Source organism: Tachypleus tridentatus, chromosome 6, assembly GCF_004210375.1.
Source record: "Tachypleus tridentatus isolate NWPU-2018 chromosome 6, ASM421037v1, whole genome shotgun sequence".
In the NCBI taxonomy this organism is placed as follows: Eukaryota; Metazoa; Arthropoda; class Merostomata; order Xiphosura; family Limulidae; genus Tachypleus; species Tachypleus tridentatus.
This window is the reverse complement of record NC_134830.1, coordinates 145,081,701-145,098,417: the sequence shown is the minus strand read 5'-3', so window position 1 is coordinate 145,098,417 and position 16,717 is coordinate 145,081,701. Positions and strand designations below refer to the sequence as shown.

The 16,717-nt window shown below is 32.1% G+C and overlaps 1 protein-coding gene across 3 annotated transcripts in view; it reads left to right on the top strand.

Annotated features, from left to right (window-relative positions):
- LOC143253953 (uncharacterized) overlaps positions 1 to 16,717 on the top strand; it is an 86,019-nt gene that overhangs the window by 7,596 nt on the left and 61,706 nt on the right. For 2 of the 3 annotated variants that reach the window (XM_076508611.1, XM_076508607.1), the window contains exons 2-3: positions 8,772 to 8,852; positions 11,307 to 11,429. The gene's annotated coding sequence lies outside the window, so the exon portion shown is untranslated. Of the gene's footprint in view, positions 1 to 7,324; positions 7,385 to 8,771; positions 8,853 to 11,306; positions 11,430 to 16,717 lie in introns of all 3 variants that reach the window. The other variant, XM_076508608.1, reaches the window with a different exon arrangement.

Sequence of the window (16,717 nt, the reverse complement as noted above, 5' to 3'; positions counted from 1 at the left end):
GAAATGCGTAGTTTCATTCCTAAAAGAATATGTGAGAGGGAATGTACATTGTCTTGTCTGTTAGCCAGAGAAATGCAGAAAAAAATATTATGCAATCTACTTGCAATTTAAGTGTTTCCATAAACAGGCCCAAAAGTTTTCACACAAACAAACAAATAATCCAATACACTGCAGCTGGACAGTCTTATCAATATAAGATTACCTAAAATCCCTGATTATATAGTGCAGTGGTTCCCAATCCGGGGTGCAAGATAGCATTCTAGGGGTGTGAGATAACATTTGTTTTGGCCATCTTCACCTTTATTCTCAAATAAATAATTACTGTAAGGGTGCGAGAACATATTAAAAATTTTTAGGGATGCGGGGCACAAAAAAGGTTGGGAACCAATGATGTAGTGTCATGAACATTTATTGATTAATTGAAGTTATAAATGTATCAGTTAACAATGCAGAAGTAATTAACTAATCAAAATAGCACCATTATAATTTCTCATTATTTTGTATTAATTCAAGTTTATTTAGCTTAATTCATTGATTTCATGACTCATAAAAATATGAGTTAAATCACCATTTTGCTGTTTCAAAATAATAAAATTTTGGCTGACTTTGAACTGGAATGTTTTTGAACCCAAAATAATAACATCTTATACCCATACTAATTATCTTTTCTCCACCTCTAACAAATGAAGTGGTGCATGCTATTAGTTTCCCTAATCAGGAAAGATTATACCTAAAGTATACACGACTTTTATCACTAATGTGTAGTTGTGTTTGCATTAAATCATAAACTTGATCCTCAGAACTAGGTATGTGTAGCTTTTCTTTTATCCTGTACTTAATAGTTTTTTTGTTAGTCAATGTTGTGCTCAGTATTTTTCAGATTTATAATCAGTGTCGTGAAGTGATCCTTATTTTCATTAACAAACGTTTTTGATAGAATGGGGTTATGAAAATTTGTGTAAAGACACTCGCATAATAGTGTTAACTGTATTTTTTGGTTTCTTATTAAATTGAATATATATATTCAGAAATGTTGTTTACCACTCCAAAGATCAGAAAGAGATTACATAGCACTGCTACCAAAAATAGTTGTGCATTCTTCAAGCCTTAAATTAAATTCCCACCCTTAAATATAGTACTATATACTGTACTCTAAAAGGAGGGCAATACATTCTCCATGCACACTAACTTCTATAAGTATTTGCAGTTCAACAAAGACTCCTTCTTTTCTCAGTACTGTTTGGTTTCAGACTTGTGTTGTTTCTTAATTTGTTAAGAATTATGGAACTTTTGTACTTATTATTTAAACTTTTATACCACCATAGTGTAATCTTTCTTATCTTTATTTTCTTGATTTCAGAATATAACCACCATAGTGTAATCTTTCTTATCTTTATTTTCTTGATTTCAGAATATAACCACCATAGTGTAATCTTTCTTATCTTTATTTTCTTGATTTCAGAATATAACCACAAAAATGTTAATCATTTCAATTAGAACTTGAATTACATTAATTTGATTTCCTCATTTGTATCAAATTATAAAATTTTGGACATATGTTCCAAATCATGATATAATTTCTTTAACAGTATTATTACAAATCATTATCAACCCAGTGTTAGAGGTTCAATAATTAAGGCCCAATTTTGTCATTATGATATTAACCATGACCTGCATGCTGTAGACATATCAGATTAAGTTTTAAAAAAAGCAACTATAAACCAAAATGGTTTTGTGTATTTACTTGACTGTAAATTCATGTATCCACACTTCTAATACCTCCAGAAGACCTGAACTCCATGATGAGAGCAATCTTTTACTATTTTCAGTGGCAACTGAAAGCACTGTGATGGTAAGTGATGTTATTGTCCTGTGACCTGAATCTATTTTTTTTTTCCAACATGACAATATATCACTTCATGCATAATATCTTGATTCCTACATGCACCTGCTTATCAGATTTGCATGCCACTATCCTTAAGCTACCCCTCACCTAAAGAAAAAAGTTTTTAATATGAACTGCACTAGTGTGTGATGCCATAATCATGCAACAGTAGTGTTCCACCAGTAGGAGGGTAACTTAACTTCCTTACGCGATAGCTTATCCTAAGTACTTACACTCAAATAAACTCCATTATTTTTCTTTAGATTGTCAATAATGGATGTGTTTCAAAATTACTTTTGTGATAATTTATGACTATGTTAAATTTTATTGAATTTTACCTGGTTTAGTGTTCATGTTTCATGTAACCAATGTTACTTTGTTTTTCCTCTTTTGCTTGATATTAGGATCCATGCAGACTCATTCCTTGAACAACTTTTTACCTGTAAATACTTCATCCTCTTCATCTACTTAACTCTTTAGTCCTAGCTTACAGCCATTTGGAAACTTTTACCTGCACTGGTGCAGACCCCTTAATTTCTCTTTACCTTTTTAGTGCTTAATTTTTCATACCTCTCTATCTTTCTGTTTCCACTCATCATTCACCTTAATTTGGAAACTTCATCATGGTCTAAAAGAGTTTTCTAGAGAGATTTATCTCATTCCTTTCACCATGTTGACCCACACTTCTTCTGTTTTAAACTTCTTAGTCACTCTAATGTTGGGACAAAATGCTCTCCCTGCTAATGTATACCTTCCTCATGCTTATCTTTGTGATATTTGTTGGGCTGTATTTCTTTGCACAGATGTCTTTGGGGTGCTTCTGACTTTCTAGACACCTAGTTATCTGCCATTACCTGCTTTAATTTATCATTTTTAAACCCATTTGCTCCTGCTCAGAGCCCATTATTGGATGAGGTTTTCCAAAAGACTTCTTCAGTGACATAACTCTTCAAACAAAGACAGGGAGTATTTGGTTCATATTTATGTCTTCAGTTGTTCAAAAAGATTGCTGTGTTTGTTAGTGGAGGCATGGTTTCAGGTGATTGATCTAATGATAGTGGTTCATACACATGCTCACACTCACACACATACTAGTGGTCATTCCTATGCGTATTCCTTCTCCTGCTGTTTCTGCTAGAATATAGGCAATCCAATTACCCAATTCTAAAGTCTGGGGGAGTTGACATGGAAAGATTTCTCTGCTAATGGTCCCTTTTTCCTCATAACAGACCAGTTGGGTCAACCCCCTTGGTTTGAGATGTAGATATGGTGTGTTAATTTGAAGTGTAATAGAGGACAGCCCATTACATGGGCTGTTGCAAACAATTTCTGGTGGATATATTTATCTAGAAGGACTTGGATTTATTTAGGACATAAGTAAGGGTTCCTCCTCTTTTCATTTGTAATTATAGCATCCATCTCATGTAAATAATTAACCTTAGATGATATTGCCTAAAGCCCTAGCTACACTAAACCTTCTGATATTTCACCAACTTTGGTGACATTTAGCCACCAGCATTTTATTCTCCTAATATCCTTTGCTGTACTATCATCAATTTATTTTGACTTTCTCTGATATCTTGCAGCATTGAAGGAGATGAAGGGAATAGTTTTTTTGTTCATGTTTTGTCTTCTGTATCATCATATTCTTGGGGTTGTTAAAAACATTTTCAAACTTCTATCTGTATGGTCATCAGCTTTTCTTTTCATCCATTTATCTTTGTACTGAATGCCATTTGTGGCTGAGAATTTGAATGTTGACTAATTAAGTGTCTGAACCACTTGGTCTGTTATCTCTTGATGTATGGCAAAACTGGTTCAGTTTTCACTCTCACTCATATCTTTGTTACATGTTTTATCTGATAATAACATCAAGAGCTTTTCTGAGGCTTGTCATTTTTATTTTGACAATCTTCCTTTTATATCTTGATGGTAATATCCATATTTGGTACTTATAGCAAAGTGTTCATATCATATCATATGGTATTGGTGAGGAGGGTATTAAACCCATGAAACAACTACAGTAAACATGAAAAACAACTTGAGTTACTCCGGTGTATTCGCTAGTACAGCACTAAGTCTCCAGATTTACAATGCTAAAATCAGGGGTTTGATTCCCCTTGGTGGGCTCTACAGATAGCCCAATGTGGCTTTGCTAAAAATAAAACACACACAAAAGAAAACACACATACTCTGGTGTATTCATGACAGGCTTAGCAAGCCAGTGATGGATTAAACCTTGCTCAAAGAAATCAAAGGTTCTTCTATCCTAGTGAGTAAACAATGAAAGCCCATCAGACAAAGATTATCCACTTGGTATTGCTTCTCTAGACAACAGTTGGTCTTGTGGAAGTTACACTTCATGGGATTTCCACTTCTGTCATTATTTCAGAAAGGAACCCATTCTTGTTATTACCAGCACTAGATACTCCATCATTGTGTGTGATTCTTGCTCTTAGTAGTACAAGTGAGTGAGTAATATTTCTAAAATTTACATTTTCCTAAATTGAAATCTATTTCAGATAGATACTTAACTGTCTGCACCATCTTCACCCTTTCTACCCACTTCTCATAGGTTTTCTCTTGTCAAGAATGAGCCTAAGATTATGTGCTACAACTCGTGGATTATTGCACACAGTGGCCGCATTGCCCTCTTGTTGATGGACGAACACAGCATTATGACAATTACACCATAAGTTTGTACAATACATGGAGATGCATAAAAGGGTGGGAGTTTGCCCAGGACTTTTGGCATGTGCAGGAAATCTCACAACATTTGTACAGGAAGTAATAGCTTTTAGTGGTACAAGAATGTATCTTTCTAAAACACACTTTTGGATAAAGTAAATAAAAAATTGGCAAGATATTTAAATGTTATCTTTCAAAACTCAGTATAATTTGATCATTTGCTCATTGCAGAAGATCAGTAGTGAAATCTCTATTGTACAACAAATACTGAGAAAATTTTAAGAGTTATGGGTCTGGTAGTTTGTTGGTTTTTTTGTATGTGTTAAAACAGTTTTAAACTCTTTTATCTAAGGTTATTTAGAAAATCATTTTGAAAGTTTTCCTTTTTCACTTTGCCTGAATTCTTGAATGTAATTTTAATATTGTGCTAATCTAGAGGAGATTTAGTTGCATAAACTTGTTTATTTGAGGGAAATTTGGATTTACTTTAAGAAAAATTGCAGAATTAAAAAAGGTTAAAGAATCAGGCCTGTTGAAGAAGTCATTTAAAGAATAGAAGAGGTTGTAAATCTTAAAGCCAAGATTTTTCTTGTAAAAAAAAAAGAGAAAGCAAATCCTAGTTTTACTAGGATGTGCAATGGAGGAAGGTCCAGTGTTACTACTAAGGAAAGAAGTCTAAATGAGGTGAAAAAACATTCCATACCTATTTGAACCTCTAATCATTGGTGGGTGTTGGTAAGAAAATACAACTGAAGTGCTTGAAGGAGAGGATTCTTTAACTAGTATTACTGAAAGGTATGTTTGTAGTGAAGTGCAACATGAAAAGAAATATAATTTATTTATAGGTACAACAATACGGGATGTTGTATACAGAGCATTGTAGATAATTTGATGGCATTTGAAAGCAAAAGATTAGGTGGTTAATCTGAATGTGAGGAATATGAATATAATTTGGGATATTTGTAGTTTTATCAAATTGTCTATAAAAAAAGTGTTTTTATCAGTCATGTATCCATTTGGTAGAGAAATGAAAGTTCCTAATATGCAAAAATTGTCTACATGAAACTGAAGAACAAGAACATCATTGAAAATTGGAGAGTAATAAGTTTTATAGGAATAAGATAAGAATAGAGCTACAACATAGGAGGTTCAGATAGATTAAGAGTCGTATAACACATCAATTTAATTTTGGGATGTTTTTATAAAAAAATAAAATTGTTAATAATATTGGTTAGTTAAGAGATTTTGAAAGAATCTTTGCTATGCAAGAAGGCAATATAGCTTATGTGTGAAAAACCTTCTTACTCATAGTTTTGGTAGTGAAGGTGAGTGAAGGATTCCCATTCTGGCTTATTTCTTTTATATAATTTTTTTAATGTTTTGTTATAAATGGCTTTCTTATTGATTGGAAGATTGCTAATCTGATCTTTATTTTTGTGTGTTTGCAAGTTGTTGGAATCATTTGTTAAAAATCATTTAGAAAGCTAGGACTTAGCTTATGATACATTACCTGATTTGGTAACAATCTTTTTGCAATGGGCTTGGTATAATATATACAAGGTCATCTGCACATTTGAGCATGTTAAGTAATTGCACCATAACTTTTGATACAGCGTATGTATCTTTTCAAAAGTTGGTAGACTTTCAGTATAGATTACAATAATTTTTGTACACAAAAAAAATCAGATTTTTTTAAATACTATTTTTACCAGAGATTTGTTTGTCAAAATAGTCTGTTTTGTTATTAATCTGAGTGCAAGAAGATATCATGTTATGATTAAAAACCATTCTTCATCCCAAAAATTTCAAATATTATTTGTGTAATCTTTAAAACCTAAATACATTTGAAATATTTGTTTTCAGTGAGACTTTGTTATATTCTATACTCTGTGTGGGGTCTGTCACTTGACCAACCTTGTAACCATCATAAAAGAAATCAGGAAATATAAATTATTCTTTTCTCATTCTAGAATGACTACATTTTATAATACAAAAATAAAAATGTTTAGTCTAATTGGCTTAAGCTTCGTCATGATATATATATATATATATATAATTTTTATTATACTGATCTTACATTCATGCCTAGGTAACATTACATAACTTGCATTGACGAGGTGCGTGTGTATTCATGTTACATATCCAATAATGTAAAATTTATCTTTAGTCTTCCCTGTTTTGGCTGTGTTTTAGTGGAGTAGTATTTTGTGATATGCAATCACATTTCAATTATTATACATCATATATATATACAAGAATTATTACTATTTAGAAATAAATTATTAAACTTATTTTTCTTAAAATATAGAACAATAAATCAAGAAGTAAAGCAAACAATTAACAATTATCTTTTCTTGCTATGATGTTTGAACTAGGTTGCTGCCGGACATAGGTTGCTAAGCCTTTTAAAAGTTTGGATATTGTAGATATCAAACAAACTTTTTTTATGTTTTATATACACAGCTGAATAACCAAAAAATCAAAAATAACTATATTGATACCATAGAATTCCACTATAACTTATTAAATTTAGTAACTAAGATGTATTTATATTTTTAAAAAAGTGAATATTCAAGCAGACTAAAAGTACAACCTTCCTTTCTGAAATTTTTGTTTGAAAGAACCTGGTATACTTTTCACATATTAAAATGTCTGAAAAAACCACTAGGGGGAACATTCTAAATGGTAGATTGGTTATTCATATCTCACATATTGAAGTAAGTGTAAATAAGGGACCGTTTCTAAATATAGGAAGAAAATGGATCCTCTGTTTGTTTCAGTACATAAGACATATCTCAGCAGCATAAAAAGGTATGAAGTTCTTATTTTGTGTTCTAGCTTTTTAATATTAGTAATTTGAGTTCCTAATTTGTACAAAACTATAGACTTAGTATTTTGACATCACAAACATCTAATTTTAACCAGTGCTGCATTCAACATACCTCATGACTCAGTAAAATCTATATTTAGATGTGTTCTTTTAATATTTACTTTTAAGTTAAGAAATGAACTAATATATAATGTTAATATTTGAATTATAATCTACAATTTCATTCCAAACTTACTAACATAAATTTATAAAACAACAGTTCTATAAAGTTTTGAATGCATGTCAACAGACACAATGACATGGCCTTGATCCATGACCCATCGCAAAAGGGTAAGAAATAATTTTTTGTTATGGTACTTGTAGCTTTTGTGGAAGAGGACCTGTTTTAGGAACTACTGCAAGCTGGAGGCTTTGGTTTCAAGCCCCATCAGGATAGAATATAACTTTCTTGAGCACTAATTACAGTTTCAGATCCTTTTGTTTTACAATAGGATTATTTTAGTTGTATGTCTTAAGTTTCAGAAGATCTCTGATAAAATATCTAATAAGAGATTAATAATATACATGAGTTAGATTATTATGCAATTTATGAAAAAAGATAATAAGTGGATGGGAAATTGGCTAAGTAGGTGACAGTAAAGGATGGTGATAGATGGATAATTTTACCTGCAGGAGAATGTTACTGTTGGGTCTGTCAGAGATCTCTGTTAAAACGTTTATTATTAAAGATTTGAATAATTTTTTGAACTGTAATATTTCAAAGTTCACTGATAGCACAAGTACTTTAATTCTGTCAAGAGCAAATTCTTTTAAAAATATTTCTCTTGTCCAAAAGCATCTTCACACTCTTAATAAATGGAGCAACACATGTTAAGGTGAGCTTTGATACTGAAAATGAGTGAGAGAAAATTTGTTTAGAGGAAAACAGAAAGATCTAGATATGATTATTAATAAAATTCTAAAGTCTCCAATATAGTGCTTTATTGTGCTTACAAAATAATCTCATAGTCATAGATGTAGGAATTTTGAATTTATGGATAAGAACTTTATTGTGTAAAACTAGTGAGAACTTATTTGGGGTACCTTATACAAGCATCCCTTATTATGACTTGAATACTAAGAATGAAATGCTAACAGCAGTATTCTTAAGGAATAGTATTTATTAGAACTTTTTAAAATTAAACTGAATATACTCACAATTAAGAAGTTTCAGGCTCAGATTTTTACAAATGTAACAGTCAAACCTTAAACTTGTGACTCAAAAAACTTGCATCAAGGTTAAGACGTAGTTAGGTTTTGAGGCAATTGATTTTTTTTTTCTACACAGTACAAAGTAATTCATAAATTAATTTGATGTATCCTTTTCAGGGGGTATTTCAGAAACAGCAGATTCTGATTAATCAGGCTTTAGGAGCTTATCGAGTTGGTTCGCTGCCAAATGTTAATCAGGTAAGCAATATGTTACTGTTGGTGAGCAGAAAGTAAATCTATAGAAGAATGAGGAAATTACCTGTGCCAAAAGATAAAACTAAGATTGAAACAACCTGTTCAAATAAAAAATAGTTCTTAAAACTATCTTATAACAGCTTAGATGATTTTAAAATCACAGTTCTATTTCTGTCATCAGGCATACAAATCCACATTTCATAACTCTAAAACAGAAGTAACTTTGCTAAAGAACTTTTATAGTCCTAGTATTTTAGATTTTACTATAATAATTATTATTAAAGTTTCCATTAAGAATAATTTGACTTTTAGAATCAAGGACATTGTAATTTTGAAGTATCAATACATATTTCTTTTCCATGTGTTAGTCATATAAACTACTTACTAGTTACTGTATTAATAGTGTTAAGTATTATATGTATTAAGACCCAGTGTGTCAGCAGTAAGGTGCTTTAGTTCACAATCTTCTTTTTGTCTGGTTTGACTCATCTGATTTGATTTTGACTTTTTGTTTGTGGTGGCTTATATAACCCTTTCTTGTTCCTTTTGAGGTAAACAGAAAGTGGTTGGGTTTTAGATTTAGAGCTGAACCAATAAACATAAGTCCTCGCATGTATATTACAGATGTCTGTATTCCATAACTCATTTTTATTCTTGTAGCTCCATCTGTATTGTGGGTCAAGGTGGAGGTATATGTGGATTACTATGAATCTTCTCCTTTTGCTATTCCTCTATTGTTGCTATTATTATTCTGAGGAAGTTACTATCCTTGGGGCAATTCCTGTCAATTTAGATGGTTTATATTAAATGTACATCTCATCATTTCCAGATGTCAGGTTCCTAGATTTATCACTTAATTTTTCACATTATCATGTGCCCCATTCATGGGTCGGGGGGTGGGGGGGGAACAAGATTCTCTTAGGTCTTGTGAATGTGAAGTGATGATGGTACAATCCTCATTTTTACCTCCACCAGATGGCTGGGTCTTTTATTGTAGTTGAGTTGCCAGTAGTATGATCCTCTTTTCAATCCTCAAATGGATGTCGGCACATAGTGGTCTGGTTTCGGACTGTAGTTGGCTTACCAAAGTTTATTGGTCATGTTTTCATTTCCTCTTCATGGATTTATTGGATGTGATCTGCTACAACAATTCTACGTTTATTTCTTGTGTCAACTGTCTAGGGGTTATCTATTCCATGTCTCTTTCCTATTTTGAGCTCATTTCCATTGAATATTTCTCTTACCTTCTCATGTGACATAATCCCTAAACCTGGTGACAAATTGCTCTTCTCAGCTGGACTGGATTCTAATGGTGGGGTGGTCTCACTAACATCACATTTTTCATAATGTATACTCTCAATTGGGCAAGTTCCTCATAGATACATCTGCTACTTCTCTTAACACAAAAGTTCCACTTTTAAGGTCCTCAATTCTTCATTCTTCAGCCTTGTTATTTGATGCTTTCAGCCAGGACTGGTCTCAGTTTTATTTTTATGCCTTTTTGTCTTCTCTTTCATTTTCTTCTCTTAACTGGTGATATTCCTTATAAATTCCTGTTCATGATACCACTTTAGTCTTCACAATCTTCATTTCCTTTGCCTTGTCAAATGACATCTAGGTGCCCTCTTCCTTTGCCCCATTTTTCTCCCCTCTTGATTTAACCTCACGTCTCTTTTTCACCTAAGGTTAATGTCTTTCATTTGCATATGTGGATTTCTCAGGTCCATTACCCACAGATCCAGACTCTCTGATCATGTAACCATTTCTGTCATTCCTCAACTTTGACCATCTATTAAATAGAAGTGATAAATTTTTCATTGTTAATTTATCTGCCAGTCTCTTCCTGTAGGCCATCCTACTATAGGCCACTTTTTAATTTCAACTTTTTTTTACATGATTATTTGATCATGGATTGTTGATTTTAACTATGGCTGGTTATTAAGTGGTTTTGTCAAATACATTTCATTTTTTCCTTTACTGTCAGGTGTTTTCTTCTTCTGTCCTCTCCACTTTGTTCTCTCTCTCTCTTTTTTTTTTTTTTTGCAGACTCCCATATCTAACTAGGACCGTAATATGGTTTTACTCTCTGTCAGTCATGCTCAGTTTGAACCTCTGGCTTCCTGTTCTTTATACCACCTTGCTCTGAATACATATATTCTCAGTCTTGCTTGTAGTTACTGTCACTCAGATATATATGCTATCAGCATTCTCTGCACTCACTTTTATTGTACTTAATCAGCACTGTAACAATTGGGTAATATTGAAGATCAAATAATTAAACAAGGTTTTTGTTAACATGAAGATGACCTAAGAAGGTTAAAATGTTCTTCTCTGCTTATTTTGGTAAAAATGTTAATACCCATACTAGCCATTCTAAGATACAAAGAAATTATTATTATATCCTTTATAATACATCTTGTAATATACTTAATTCTAAACCTTGGTGTTACACTTCAGGGAGCTGGATCAAGATTGGAAGATGCTAAACAAGGCCGTGACCTTATGAATGAAAGAACATACATGGACAGAAGTAGGCAGGTCACTTTAAGTGGATCAAGACCAATTGGATATGAAAAACAGGTTTGATAAAAAAAATTTATTCTTTTAATCAATTTTACACACTAAACACTTACATAAATATAACTGCAAAATTTATATAGTTTATAGGCCATGCCCTCTGAATTAGTACAATTTTATGTTAGGGCAACTTAATGAAAGTGACCCACTCAACTGAATAAGCAACAAACTAGACCCAGAACTTTCTATAGATACTTTATAATCATTGGTCAGATCTTTGGGATTTTGTTTTTTATTGGCAAAAAAATGATGGTAGTTTCAAGTTGCTAAGACAAATACTGTTCCTAAGGTTCTGTAAGTTCTATTAAAATGAGCCTTTCCCAAGTGCAATTTCAAATGTCATAAAGTAAATAACCCAACATTAAGTTCACCTGTGAATATAAGAAAGCTAAACAAATTGCATTTCTCAGTCTCAAGATTGTAAGAAATAATACAAAATTCAAAACAAAATCAAAGAAAAATCACCCATACCTAACTATACATTTCCTAGAACTCAGCAAATGAAACAAAAAAAACTTAACATATTTAAAAAGTAAATAAACACAGCCACAAAGATGCTCATCCAATAAAATTTACAATGCAATTGACAAATTAAAACAACACTTTGTCAACATTAATAAATTTCCTTCAAAAACCATTGAAAAAATTATACACACACATCTAAGTCAACAACACAATTAATAGCAAACAAACAATAGTAAATTCAATGAAACAACTGAGTATAAAATCTTGCACTACTGCATACCCTATATTCTCAGCATTAGCATTAAAATAACTAACATTTGGAAAAAAACATATAACATTCCAGTAAGTACTAAGTTCATTCAACAGCCAAGTACAAAACTAAAATAAATATTATGTAAAAACAACACTGACAAACATAACACTAATGTTATTTATAAAATACAATTGGACAACTGTTGCAATTTCTATATCAGAGAAACAAGCTGAAAAGTAGAAATGAGATTTAATGAACATAAAAAACCCTTTATTTTTGAACACTTCATATTAAATAATCACAACATAACCTTAGAAAACACCAACATATTAAGTAGAGAAACAAAGGTAAACAAAAGAGAAATCAAAGAAGACCTACTTATACAAGAACTTGAATCAATGTACACCGTTATACCTATATTAATTAATTACATAACATCTAACTTCTTTGTCCCCTACGATGTCGTACCCATTCATACTCTCATTCCCAACACGTGCCCAGTGACTGTCAGTTTGAAACTGTCTATGACCCAAAAAGGTTGATACATTGGCTTTTTACTTTATTTTAATTAAAGTTTTTAATACCCATACCAGCCATCTCTGAAATACAAACAAGGGATAATTAAAGGCAAAATCTTAAAAAAAAATTAGAATTGCACAATATTCCAAAGCATGCAAGATCAACAAGAAAAGCTAGCATTGGAAAATAACCTAATAATTTAAGCTTCTTCAGCAAATCTACTTTCTGAAAAACACTCGGGCTGTTAAGTTTTTTTTTTTTTATTAATTACAATAGTAAATAGTTTTAAGTGTGAGGTTGCTGTGATCACTGTCACTCATTAGCAACATTGAAAGAGAATGGAATGAATAATTCATCTTGGATTAGAATGGAATAAATAATTCATCTTGGATTATCTCATACATATTTATAGTTAAGTTTTACATTATTTCCCAGCATGTCTACCTGGTCTACATAGAACATGGTTGAAATATTTCTGATGGTCTTCACCTCATTGTGTGGATGTTGTATACACTTCTATCTGTATTTCTGAACCAGCAGAATGGGAAAAAATTTCCTAAATTTGATCAAGTTTGGGACAAAGATTGTGTGACTGCAAAGTCCAGATTATTAATTTTTGATGAATGTAACCCAGAAATCAGAGTTAGTGATTTTTGCTTAAATAGTAAAATATTGGGATTTAATTTTGAAAAATGATCAAACTCTTCTTTAAATTTGAGATAGAAAGAGGAGTTTGGCACCTATATCTACATTTTGCAGGGTGAGAAGTTTTTTTTTGTTTTATATTTTCAGTTAGTGGTGGCAAAGTAATGCAGGATGAGGTTGCATTCTATGAATGCTTTTCTAGTTTTTTTTACATCTTCACACTCAGCTAAACCATATGTCTTGTTTTGATTTGTTAACAAAACAAAATAAGCTGTAGAGCTAAAAGCTTCATGCGTGAATCATTTAAAACAGATTACACAAGTTGGTGTTAGTTATAGTACTTCAGGCTTGATAAAGATGATGAACAGGGAGAAAAAGTGTAGTCCTGCAAATAGGTCCACCAAGAACACATCAAACGGTTTTATAAAAGCACTTCAGGAAATACAAAAGTATCATCAATAAAAAATCAAGCAATGAAGAAAAATAATAGTCCATCAATTCATGACATTTTATATAGTTTGTAGGCCTGACATAACAATATTTAGTCTTTAATAATAAATTACGTCCAGAGTAATTTTATTCCAATAAGATGAACTGTTTTGAGTCTTTCTTAAAGTAGAATTGGTTAGATATTTTAATGCTTTTCTAAATCAAGTGTTAAAAAATTAAGAATAGCCGTAATTTATATTAAATATTATGAGTAGTTGTTTCCACAGTGGTGAGTGAATTATGCAGTATTTTTTTTCTTTTTTGTTTAATTGTTCCTTGAATGTTTATATTCAGCTTGATTATTATCATTTTTATTCATTAGCTGTGTGGACTTTTTATGGGTTTTTTATGTAAAAAGATTAAATAACTTCTCCTTAGATAGAACTGGACAGGTAACAGCAGATCAGTGTGTATAAGTGAACTACTTAACACATTGTTATTCAAATAATATGGTCACCAAGTTTCTGAATGACAAACTGTCAATGGTAGCTTACACTTCTATTCTGATCATAATGAGTTCAATTCTGGAGTCAAGTTTGACAAAAATTTAATTCTGGAAAAACTAGGTTTAGGTTAATATGTAAGAACAACCAGATTGGCTGGTTGTACTTGTGGTATCAGTTAAGTAGGAAAGAGGAGTTTTTTTTGGAATTTATTGTTTACATTTAAATAGTATAGGAGGTTACTTGTTTACAAGGTTTTATCTCAACTGTAATAAAACTTTAAACTAGGACTAGGCAGCCATTAAGATCAGGATAAGCTAAATGCATAAAAAAAATATGATTTAGAGAAAACATACAATGTAGTACCAAAGTTGGTTGGTTGTTTGGGGCTTACTGGGGCAAAGCTACAGGGCTATCTTTCAGAGTAAGCTATATTGTTACAATTGTAATGGTAGAAGTATAAGAAAAAAAAAGACATTACAGCAATGGTTGGAACAGAGAATTTTGATATAATGGGAATGACTAAAACTTGTTTAACTGTAGAAAGTTTTGATGACAGAAATATCTTTCAAATAAAGGGTTATAGATTATTTAACTCTCTCTCTGTAGGCTCGGTCATTTTAACTGACCTTTTAATCACCTTATAAGCATGAAAATATACATACTATAAGTGTGAATGTAATGAGCACTAGACCATTATCATTGGTTTGTTCTTTCTTCAGCAATACCTGTACTCATATACTTTTGAGTTTCTAGTCACTTTAATTGACTACCACTTTTTATTTAGTGTTACATTACTTTTATCTTTGATAAGCTTTCACTCCATTCACCTAAAGGCAACCTTAATTTTTTAAGCCACCACAGTTATGTTTTATGTTACTTAACTCAATGTATGCATACTCTTTTTGGTGACAGATGACTCAGTTTTAGGTCTCGGACATTCTCCACATCTTAGTTTGTCTGCCTATCCTTTGCTTGTTTTTAGTTTTTTATCTCTCAGGTGGCTGGTTCAGTTTTCCAAGTCAGTATCAACCCCATCTTGTATCTCATTCACTTAGTGCTATTTCACTTCATAAGCATTGCAAGTTCAGTTTCCATCATTCCCTGGATTTGTCTTTTTTGTACACTTTTTTTTTTTTTTCCTTTTCTTGAATCCCTTTGTTTTGTATGATGTGCCCATATATGTTTTCCTTGATGCTTTCTGGCCCATCAGATCCATTGTCTTGTCTTTCTCTTCCTTGATCATAATGACTTACTTGATCCCTCACAATCATTGATGTCACTTGTTTTTCACATTATTCAGGCCTGCATATGTTTGTAGCTTTCCAGGCCTCTGAAGTAAATTGATGAGCTCATTCTGCTTACATATGTGGGTTTCCATATCTGTGACAAGTGCAGTGTAGGTGACAGGTACATTGTGTTGCTTTGAGATTGGTGACAACCACTCCTACACGCTAACCTTTCCATCTGTTCAGGTAGGGCACAGTTCTAGACACCTCATACATTTTTGGTGTGTAGTCTCAAGAAGAGAGATTTCTGTCTTGTATTCCTGGTCTTTTTATCATGATCCATTTGGACACCTCTGTTATGTGCTCCATCCCATGAAAAGGTATTTACCCACCCATAAGACCCCTGCTTTCCTAGCTCTGGACATTTTTTTTTCTTGGCCCATACCCACCACATTCAGTTGTTGGTTTATCATGTCTTGGGAGCTCAGGCCATTACAGTAAATTGTCTATCTCACCTGGGACTGGACATTTTCTACATGATGGTTTTCCCATTTTACGTGGCTAATTTTTCCATGCCATTATATTTCTCATATACTTGTACCAAGGACATGTCTCAATAGTTCTGCTTGAATGAATACTCTGATCAAATTTAGAGACTGAAGTAACTGTCATGGTACTCCAATCAGTGTCTTAACTATACAGAAAGAAGCTAGCAAGGAGCCAACATATTGTGCCTGTATATGCTAGGAGAAATCAACAGCACTTCAAAAATAAACCTTGATAAAAACAGTGTTTAACACTATATATTAAAGTTTGTTGTCATGTCATAACCAAAAAAAAAAATCATAGTTAATTGTTAGTAGAGCAGAGAGTTTGCATAAAACCTTTACATGGTGCAAGTTGGATTCTCTGACATATTGCTGGAGACTTAAAATTTTCTCCAAACATTGTTAAGTACACCCTAGATCGTAAGACCAAGACAGATAAATTTGAAAATAGTTAAGCACACCCGAGATCATAAGACCAAGGCAGATAAATTTGGAAGTAGAAAATGAAGAGGCATAACACCTAAATTCAATGATAGTGATATTAAGTATCTTCATTTATGCAACCTTGGGATAGAAGTAGCATTGTCACTGATCTCAAGCAGGAGATAAACGACCATGTATCAACTGACAGAAAAGTGTTCAGATCTGCAGTATCAAGAAGACTCAACAAGAATGGAATGTTTAGTTGTGTATCAGTTAA